Below are 11146 nucleotides of genomic sequence, written 5' to 3'. Positions count from 1 at the left end.
AAGACTTGGTCGAGTGGATGACCAAGCCGTCCTCATCCTCCTCATCTTCTCTCACCCATGCCCAGGGTACTTTGTCTGGCAAAGCAGCGGCCTCTTCCCTTGGCTCAATGTCATCAGTGACTCCTTCCCTAGCCCCACCATGTCCTCCTGAGGAGTCCCTCAAACTGTTTGACCACAGTGTTGGGTACATGCTCCAGGAGGATGCCCAGCGTTTGGAAGGCTCTGATGATGATACTGAGCTCGATGAAGGCAGTAACGTGAGCACGGACAGAGGGGGTGCCCAAGAAGGACAGCAATCTGGCAGTCATGCTCCCCCTGCTGCAGCATACTGCCAGCTTTGCTCCAGTGATGAGGAGGAAGGGGATGATGAGGTCACTGACTCAACGTGGGTGCCTGATAGGAGGGAGGAGGAGGAGGCGGCACATCACCAACGAGGCAGGATGCCCTCCAGGGGCCAGCCTAAGGGCAGCACCTTGACTGCATCACACCCCAAAGCTCCACATGTGCAGGGCGCTGCAGTCTCTGTGCATTATTCAAAAAGTTCTTTGCTGTGGGCCTTTTTTGAGACGAGAGCATCAGATCGCACCGCTGCTTTTTGCAACATATGTCTCAAGCGTATCTCGCGTGACCAAAACATCTCCCGCTTGGGTACCACATGCTTGACCAGACATATGTTGACCTGCCATGCAGTTCGTTGGCAAGCGTATCTAAAAGACCCACACCAAAGAACAAAGAGGACCTCTCCTTGCTCCTCATCAGCTGAGATCTCCAACCCCACTATACCTTCAGTCCTCTCTGAGACCTGCACTGAGAGGAATGAAGGTGTAGAATTAGGTGTGTCACAGCCAAGTACTTGTGGGCAATCTGCTTTTGGTACAACAACGTCAGATTGTACCAGGCAAATTTCCCTGCCCCAGCTGCTGCACCGCCGAAAGAAGTTTGCTCCCAGCTATCCACATGCCCAGCGGTTGAATGCTAACTTGGCAAAATTGCTAGCACTTCAACTGCTGCCTTTTCAGTTGGTAGACTCTGCCCCCTTCCGTGAGTTTGTGGAATGTGCGGTTCCTCAGTGGCAGGTACCCAAACGCCACTTTTTCTCACGGAAGGCAATTCCGGCTCTCTACCGGCATGTGGAAGGCAATGTCCATGCCTCGCTGGACAGGGCGGTCAGCGGTAAGGTGCATATTACCGCTGACTCATGGTCCAGCAGGCATGGACAGGGACGTTACCTAAGTTTCACGGCGCATTGGGTGACTCTGCTGGCAGCTGGGAAGGATGCAGGACAAGGTGCAGTAGTGTTGGAGGTTGTTCCGCCACCACGCCTGCAAAATGCTAATGATTGTGACACACCTCTCTCCTCTACCCCCTCCTCTTCTTCTTCCTCCATGGCCTCTTCCTGTGCTTTGTCCTCGGAACCAGCGGTGCTCCGTAGCCGTTCAAGGGGCTACGCAAGTACGCAGGCCAAAAGATGCCATGCGGTGCTTGAGCTGGTGTGCTTGGGGGACAGGAGCCACACTGGGGCAGAGGTTCTGTCAGCTCTGCAGGGGCAGGTTCAGAGGTGGTTGACACCACGCCAACTTAAGGCAGGAATGGTGGTTTGCGACAATGGCACCAACCTCCTCTCTGCCCTCCGACAGGGACAAATGACCCATGTGCCCTGTTTGGCTCACGTCCTTAACTTGGTGGTGCAGCGGTTCTTGGGCAGGTACCCGGGCTTACAGGATGTCCTGAGGCAGGCCAGGAAAGTCTGTGTGCATTTCCGCCGGTCATATAATGCCAGTGCTCGGCTGACGGACCTCCAAAAGGAGTTTAACCTGCCCAAGAACCGCCTAATCTGTGACATGCCCACCAGGTGGAACTCAACGTTGGCCATGCTGCAGCGGCTGCACACGCAGCAGAGGGCCATCAATGAGTACCTGTGTGACTATGGCACCAGGACAGGGTCAGGGGAGCTTGTTTTTTTTTCCCCACGCCAGTGGGCCATGATCAGGGATGCATGCACTGTCCTGTCACCATTTGAGGAGGCCACGAGGATGGTGAGCAGTGACAGTGCATGCATCAGTGACACTGTCCCCCTTGTCCACCTGTTGGAGCACACGCTGCATGGAATAATGGACAGGGCACTTGAGGCAGAATAGAGGCAGGAAGAGGAGGACTTCCTTAGCTCTCAAGGCCCCCTTTATCCAGAAAGTGTTCCTGCGTGCCCGCTGATCACAGAGGAGGAGGAGGAGGAGGAGGAAAATTGTGTAAGTATGGAGGTGGAGCCTGGCACTCAGCATCAGCAGCAGTCTTTAAGGGATCAGTCCCAAGAAACACATGGACTTGTACGTGGCTGGGAGGAGGTGGCTGCGGACCATGTCATCCTTAGTGACCCAGAGGACTCCGGACCGAATGCCTCAGCAAACCTACGCTGCATGGCCTCCCTGATCCTGCAAAGCCTGCGTAAGGATCCTCGTATTCGTGGTATCAAGGAGAAGGACCAATACTGGCTGGCAACCCTCCTTGATCCACGTTACAAGAGTAAGGTTGCGGACCTTATCTTGCCATCGCAGAGGGAGCAGAGGATGAAACATCTTCGGGAGGCCTTGCAGAAAGGTCTGTGCAACACGTTCCCAGAGACTGGGAGGTTACAAACTCCTGTTTCTGGACAACGTGTTGCTGATGCTTCGGTCAGTCAAAGAAGGAGCGGTGGAGAAGGTGGCCATCTGCGTTCAGACAACTTTTTTGGTCCGCAGCCCCAAGGTATGATCGGTTCCAGCAACCATCGCCAGCGTCTGTTTTACATGGTGCAGGAATACCTAGGGGCAAGATCTGACTTGGACACGTTTCCCACCGAAAATCCTCTGGGTTACTGGGTCTTGAGGATGGATCACTGGCCAGAGCTTGCACAGTATGCAATTGAGCTACTGGCCTGTCCTGCATCCAGCGTTCTTTCGGAACGCACATTCAGTGCTGCTGGAGGCTTTGTAACCGATCACAGGGTGCGTCTGTCCACCGACTCGGTCGATCGATTGACCTTCATAAAAATGAATCAGTCTTGGATCACCACCAGCTACTAAGCACCTGATGCTGATGTAACCGAATAATTTTTTTTGAAATCTCAGATGACTATCCCTGCGTAATTATCCTCTTCCTCCTCAATCATCACGCTGATAGCTTGTAAGAACATTTTTGGTTCTGGGCGCCACCACCAGTGCCTAAGGCCCAATTTTTCAGCCCCTGTTTAACAGGGGCGTGTAATTACAATTTTGATGCAATACTTTGCAGCAGGGCTCGTTTCTGCGTTACAACTAGAGTATCTGTGAGGGGTTGCAGTGTTGTGGCACCAGCACCAGTGCCTAAGGCCCAATTTTTCAGCCCCTGTTTAACAGGGGCATGTAATTACAATTTTTGATGCAATACTTTGCAGCAGGGCTCATTTCTGCGTTCCAACTAGAGTATCTGTGAGAGGTTGCAGTGTTGTGGCACCAGCACCAGTGCCTAAGGCCCAATTTTTCAGCCCCTGTTCAACAGGGGCATGTAATTACAATTCTTGATCTAATATTTCACAGCAGGGCCCATTTCTGCACCCACCAAGAGCGAGTGAGGACTTACAGTGTTGTGGCACCAGCACCACCACCAAAGGCCCAATTTTTCTGCCCTTGTTCAACAGGGGCATGTAATTACAATTCTTGATCTAATATTTCACAGCAGGGCCCTGTGAGGGCTTACAGTGTTGTGGCCACAACAACACCTAAGGCCCAAATTTCTGCTGAGTATATAGGGCAGGCCCCTACTTTCAAACATCTAACTTACAAACGACTCCTACTTGCAAACGGAAGGAGACAACAGGAAGTGAGATGAAATCTACCCCTAGGAAGGGAAATTCTCTCCTGTAAGAGTTAACATGGGAAAAACATTTCTCCTTTCCACTGATGCTTTCCAATCCTTGTTCCACAGAAAACCCCAAATTTTCAAAAAACATTTGTCATTGGGACAAAAAGTGAGGTGAAATCTTCTGAAGAGGAGGAAAGACAGCAAAACAAATGTCACAGGGGTGATAACCCTTCCCTATGTTTTCCAAAAAGCTTAAAAAAGATTTTTTGGCTGGAGCTAAACACGTTAAAAATGTACCCGTTAAAAATTACAAACAGATTCTACTTAACAACAAACCTACAGTCCCTGTCTTGTTTGCACCGCCTGTATACTGCTGTTCAGAGTATATAGGGCCTATTGGCCCCACACCTTTCCTTATTTTAATTTGGGTGCAGGGTTCCCCTTAATATCCATACAAGACCCAAAGGACCTGGTAATGGTCTGGGGGGTACCCATGCCGTTTGTCTCACTGATTTTCATCCATATTGCCAAGACCCGACATTACATTAAACCCGCAAGCTGTTTTAAATGAGATTTTTTCCTTTAAAAATGACATTTTGTGCAGGGACTGTTGTAAACACGGGAAACACGCGCCACTTTACAGGCATACTATAGACACACCCCAGGTACGATATTTAAAAGAATATTTCACTTTTTTTTTTTTTTTTTTTTTTACTTTAAGCATCATTAAAATCACTGCTCCCGAAAAAACGGACGTTTTTAAAAGTTTTTTTTGCATTGATACATGTCCCCCTGTATCAAGACAATACCATGCAAATTAGCCTTTAAAATGAGCACTTTTGATTTTGAACGTTCGAGTCCCATAGACGTCACTGGGGTGCTAACGTTCGTGCAAATTTTCGGTCCGTTCGCAGGTTCTGGTGCGAACCGAACCGGGGGGGGGGTGTTCGGCTCATCCCTACTGAACACTTTGCAGAGGTCGCCCTACACTAACTTGTAGCTTTAGCTGAACACTGTGAGGAGGATGCACTACACTAACTTGTAGCTTTAGCTGAACACTGTGAGGAGAACGCACTACACTAACTTGTAGCTTTAGATGAACACTGTTCAGAGGACGCACTACACTAACTTGTAGCTTTAGATGAACACTGTTCAGAGGACGCACTACACTAACTTGTAGCTTTAGATGAACACTGTTCAGAGGACGCACTACACTAACTTGTTGTTTTAGCTGAACACTGTGAGGAGGACGCACTACACTAACTTGTAGCTTTAGCTGAACACTGTGCAGAGGTCGCACTACACTAACTTGTAGCTTTAGCTGAACACTGTGAGGAGGACGCACTACACTAACTTGTAGTTTTAGCTGAACACTGTGAGGAGGACGCACTACACTAACTTGTAGCTTTAGCTGAACACTGTGCAGAGGTCACACTAAACTAACCTGTAGCTTTAGCTGAACACTGTGAGGAGGACGCACTATACTAACTTGTAGCTTTAGATGAACACTGTTCAGAGGATGCACTACAATAACTTGTAGCTTTAGATGAATACTGTTAAGAGGACGCACTACACTAACTTGTAGCTTTAGCTGAACACTGTGCAGAGGTCACACTAAACTAACCTGTAGCTTTAGCTGAACACTGTGAGGAGGAAGCACTACACTAACTTGTAGCTTTAGCTGAACACTGTTCAGAGCACGCACTACGCTAACTTGTAGCTTTTGCTGAACACTGTGCAGAGGTCGCACTACACTAACTTGTAGCTTTAGCTGAACACTGTTCAGAGGATGCACTACACTAACTTGTAGCTTTAGCTGAACACTGTGCAGAGGTCGCACTACACTAACTTGTAGTTTTAGCTGAACACTGTGAGGAGGAAGCACTACACTAACTTGTAGCTTTAGCTGAACACTGCAGAGGTCACACTAAAATAACTTGTAGCATTAGCTGAACACTGTGCAGAGGTCGCACTACACTAACTTGTTATTTTAGCTGAACACTGTGAGGAGGGCGCACTACACTAACTTGTAGCTTTAGCTGAACACTATGAGGAGGACGCACTACACTAATTTGTAGCTTTAGCTAAACACTGTGCAGAGGTCACACTAAACTAACTTGTAGCTTTAGCTGAACACTGTGAGGAGGACACACTACACTAACTGTAAATAGTCTAGCTGCCTGACTGTGGTACTAATAGGATCAAAAGAACACCAGCAATTTTCTTCAGGTAGCTGTAAATACTGTAACAAGACAAGCCTGCCTGTCAGTAGGAAGATAACAGGAACGGATCTAGCTAAACTGAATACAGTGTATACATTTATATACAACACCTGGGATGCATATATATACACAATACACTGTAAGTGCAGCTAACTGACTGACTGTCCTGCCTAATCTATCTAACTCAAATGAAATGACACTGTCTCTCTCTCTCTCTATCTCTCAGCATGCTGGAACACACTACACAGGGCCGCCGTGTAGGCGGCCTTATATAGTGTGGGGCGTGTTCTAAACCCCCTGAGCCATAATTGGCCAAAGCCACCCTGGCTTTGGCCAATTACAGCTCTCTCTACTGACGGCACTGTGATTGGCCAAGTATGCGGGTCATAGTGCATGCTTGGCCAGTCATCAGCCAGCAATGCACTGCGATGCTGCAGTAAATTACGGGCCATGACGCGCCACACGAATTTGGCGCGAACAGCCCATATCATTCGCAATTCAATAAACGGTCGAACAGACGATGTTCGAGTCGAACATGAGTTCGACTCGAACACGAAGCTCATCCCTAATTAGGATATCAGCAAGCACCCCAGAGCATGCTTAATGTCCCAGGCAAAATGCTGCCACACTGTGCTGCAGCTTGTATGCCTGGGGGTTAGGAACCACACCAGGCCAGAGCTTTTGGGAAGTTCCCAGGTCCAGGCCAAGAGGTGGCTGACCCCTGCCAACTTTGGTCAGGCAAGACTGCATGTGGCAATGGAACCAACCTGCTGGATACCCACTGCCAGAAAAAAAAAACACACGTCTTGCCTGGCCCAAGTCGTAAACCTTGTAGTGTAGTGCTTCTTCTTTTAACACCCTCTACAAGATGTGCTTTGTTAGGCCAGGAGGGTTGGTGGACACTTTTGGCTGTCATATATGGTCATGGTGTGCCTGGATGAACTCTGTCGTCAACACTAGATGCCTACCAACTGTTTGATCTGTGACACCTCCATGAGTTGGAATTCTGTGCTTTCTGTGCTGCTGAGGCTATGACAGCTGAAGCATGATACCTCTGCAACTATGGTACAATACAAGTACAGGCTCTTGGAAGCTTGGGTGTTTTTCACGCTGGCAGTGGCTCATCATCCCTGACCTCTGCACTATTTTGGCCCCTTTTAAAGCATTTCAATCATTTAATGCATGTTATCAGTAAACCCAGTCATGTAAAATGGGTGTCTATTTATCAGTGTGTTTACCCATAATTTACACAACTTTCACGCATTCTCTCATTGGAGCTTTGGGGTTTTGCAGTTGCTCAATGACCCCTCTTTGGAGCACCAGTTGCATTTTTGGCCTTCCCTGCAGTTTACAGGCCCTTGGCAGTCAGTTACGAATCCTGGCAAGCAGCGTACAAATACCAGGTCTAAAAGTGTATACTGAGCTGAATGAATATGTTCAGGGACCAGAGTGCCCAGGGCTTCTGCACCATTTGAATAATGGCTGCCTATTGTTTTCCGAGTGGTTCACCTGCAGGCAGAATACTTAATGTAAATACAATCTTCTGGATCCATGCAGTGCAATCAAAGAATAAAACCTCTTGCTGAACTTGTCTAGTAAGGTTGCTGGTCATTTGCTTCTTGCACTTAACAATTTTATTTAATTTTTTGGGGGGTAAATTTAAAAATAGTTCTGTTTCATTTTAAGATTTTTGCTTTTATTCATTACTGATTACCAACGATTTGGGATTGCTGTTTTGCAACATATGCTACTTTAATGAAGAATCAACAAAGAAAAAGTCTTGGTGTACTGCATAGTGGCAGAAATGGTAACCTGGAAAAGACAGTCCTTCAGATAAGTACTTATATTGAAAAGTTTTTTTCAAGGAGGAGCAAAAATGGTGGGGGAAATTAATTAAAAATTCAGTTATCCTATATTGATATTGAGGCTTGTTCTTACTACAGTGATTTTGGCTGACAGTCTTGTAGTGAACGCCATCTAGTGGTTAAACAAAAATATTTCTATTTCTCTGTCTGAACAGCCAATCAGTGCCTTTGCTTCATAAAGGATCTACCCTTAGCTACAGCAGAAACAGCAGGCCATTTGTTCTTGCATCAAAAAATATTTCACTGGCAGATTACACTTTGTGGTTTGCTTTAAAGTGGATGTAAACCCACTCTCATCCTTTCTAAACTACTGCCAAAGTGGATATCTATAAGGATATACATGCCTCCTGCATGTATGCTTACCTGTCAAATGTCTCCCCTCTGTCTGTTATGAGACCAGAAAAACTGCAGATTCTGTGAGTGGGTCTGTTGTCTGGAGCTCGATGGGTGGAGTCGTGATGTCAGTAGACTCCCCGCCCACCTCTACACTCCTTGTCAACATGCATTATCTCCTATGTTTTTCTTACACTGAACCTCTGCTATGATCACTAACATCCAGTCAAAACCCAGAAAAGTCACCACATGACTTCAGGGTGCCCAATCATGCTAAGGTATGGAGCAGCCAATCCTGGGAGAGCTGGAAAAGAAAGGAGGAGGGGATCTGAAGTACACAGAATGTCTCTCCCAGGCTGGTGCATGAGATATGTAAATCACCTGTCACTCACAGGAAGAGGGAGAAACTCCAATTTCTCTCTTTCTGTTTTTTTTAATTTTACTGAAAAAAGATAAGAGCACTGCTCAGAGCTGGATTAACTCTTCATGGCAAGACTGGGCACAGATGACATGAAATCCTATACTGTACAAGGTGCAATTTGCGCCTTAGTTAAAAAAAATAATTTGGGTTTACATCCACTTTAATGGGAGAATAATACACGACAGGACTTTAAAATAAATAATTTTTTGAAGCCCAACTCCTGCCACTTGAATGTTCCCACTCCCTCTCTGCTGCAGACCTTTCTGTCTTTGACACAAGAGCTGATGCACATTCAGTCTGCATGATGTCCAGCCTTATACAACACCATTGGCAGCAGCTGCAACGCCCTTGTAATAAACATCCCCCTTGGTCCGCTTGGGGTGTCATCATTCTATACAGTGCACACTGCTTGCAATATAAATGCCTGTATAAGTAAAGTCAGAGGCCATGAACCACAATGATATACTGTCCTGTGCAACGCCAATACACAATACCTACATTCATCATCTCTAGTTGCACAGTTGCACAAACTTCAAAAATGACAGGGGTAGGCAGAGTTAGTGTATATGTGTTGCCAACGGCAGTATATCTTCTTTACGGTCCAAGACGACATGGTCACAACCAATTGGCTTTTAAGCAATTTACTGTATTGTGTAGTGATGTGGGGGTTGGCAGAGAGAACCAATGAAAACAACTTAGGCCAAGGAAATCCAACACTCAAGAATTTCCTCTTTATGACCTACTCACTTTAAAGTCTAATACAGCACTAGGGTCATTGGTTTGAATCCCAACCACAGCATTACCTGCACCGAGTTTGCATGTTCTCCCTGTGCGGGTTTCCTCCGGGTACTCTGGTTTCCTCCCACACTCCAAAGACATGCTGGTAGGTAATTGGATCCTGTATAAATTGGCTCTAATGTACGGACCTTAGATTGTAAGCACCTTGAGGGTAGGGATTGATGTGAATGTATAATATATGTAAAGTGTTGTGTAAATTAACAGCACTATAGAAGTACCTGAAATAAATAAATAATACATTGCAATAAGCTTGCAGAGAGCCGTACAGTGGATAGGGTCCAGACACACCACCCACTCTTGGCTCAGAGCAAAAGTTGGAGTTGGGCTTTAAAGTTGAACTCCAGGCAAGCAGCTAAATACACAGATGAAATGCAAATATAGGAACAATCTTAACTCCCAGATTTCTATTTCTTACCAGATCTTTCTCTGCTGCAGTTTCATTTTCACTTACATAGTTGTTAAGGTTAAATAAAGACATTAGACTATCCATTTTAACCAGTGTGGGTGTGTGTTTAAGTATTATGTCCTTCCCCTTATCCATGAAAATTGTGTTCAATAAGATGTCCATCTAAGGATTTATTTTAAATTGGCTACATTTCCCACTATAACCACCGATTGTGGAAGGGAGTTCCACATCCTTAAAGTAGTGTTCCGGCCGAAATTATACTCTTTAAATAAAAATACCCCTATAATACACAAGCTTAATGTATTCTAGTAAAGTTAGTCTGTAAACTACGGTCTGTTTTGTTAGTTTATAGCTGTAGTTTGTTATTTTTTAAACTTACAGCAGGCCGTGGCCATCTTAAGTGTGGGCATCTGAAGCCAGACTGTATTTCTTCCTGGATCTCATCCTTGCAGATCTCGCACATGCTCAGTGCAGCACATGCAGTGTAATAGGTTTCAGGTCAGGTTTCCATAGCAACGGCAGTGTCAGAGGAAGTTGCCGCCCCTTCCCAGAAGGCATTTGCAAACAGGAAATGATGCGATGGGCCGCGGCCAGGGAGGAGGAAGTGAAAAATGAATACTGCAGATATACAGTAAGTACTGAGAAAAAAAATAAAAAAATATCCAATTTGTTTACAGTGCAGTTTAGTGAGGGATGCTGAAGAGTTGTAAAAGTGGGTGGAACTCCACTTTAACTGCTCTAAAAATAAAAAACCCTTACTGCCAGTTCACACAGGGGCGACTTGTCAGGCGACCTAGCCGACTGACAAGTTGCCTCCCGTTCTGTACTATGGAACCGTTCTAATAGGAGCGACGCAAGTCGCTCCGACTTAGAAAAAGGTTCCTGTACTACTTTGGGGGCGACTTGAAGCGACTTGCATAGACTTCTATACAGAGGTCGTTTTGCAAGTCGCCGTGGAAGTCGTGTGCAGGTCGCCTCGGTGAGGCGACCTGCAAGTCGTGCCGCCCCTGTGTGAACCAGGGCTTAGGCAGTTTAAGGTTTGAACCTTTTCTCATCCAACTTCACCGAGTGGTCACATGTCTTCATGAGTGACCGGAGACTGAATAGTTTCCTCCCAATGCTAGAAACAGTTAAGATATTTGTATATCACCATCATATCACCTCTTAAGTGTCTCTTCTCCAGGTAGAATACATTTAATACTTGTAGTCGTTCCTCGTAACTTAGATCCTCCAGCCCTCTTATTGGCTTTGTTGCCCTTTTCTGAAATCCTCCCTGTTATAGTCC

This window comes from Aquarana catesbeiana, linkage group LG11 (assembly GCF_042186555.1).
Source record: "Aquarana catesbeiana isolate 2022-GZ linkage group LG11, ASM4218655v1, whole genome shotgun sequence".
Classification (NCBI taxonomy): Eukaryota; Metazoa; Chordata; class Amphibia; order Anura; family Ranidae; genus Aquarana; species Aquarana catesbeiana.
Note: the sequence above shows the minus strand (reverse complement) of the source record.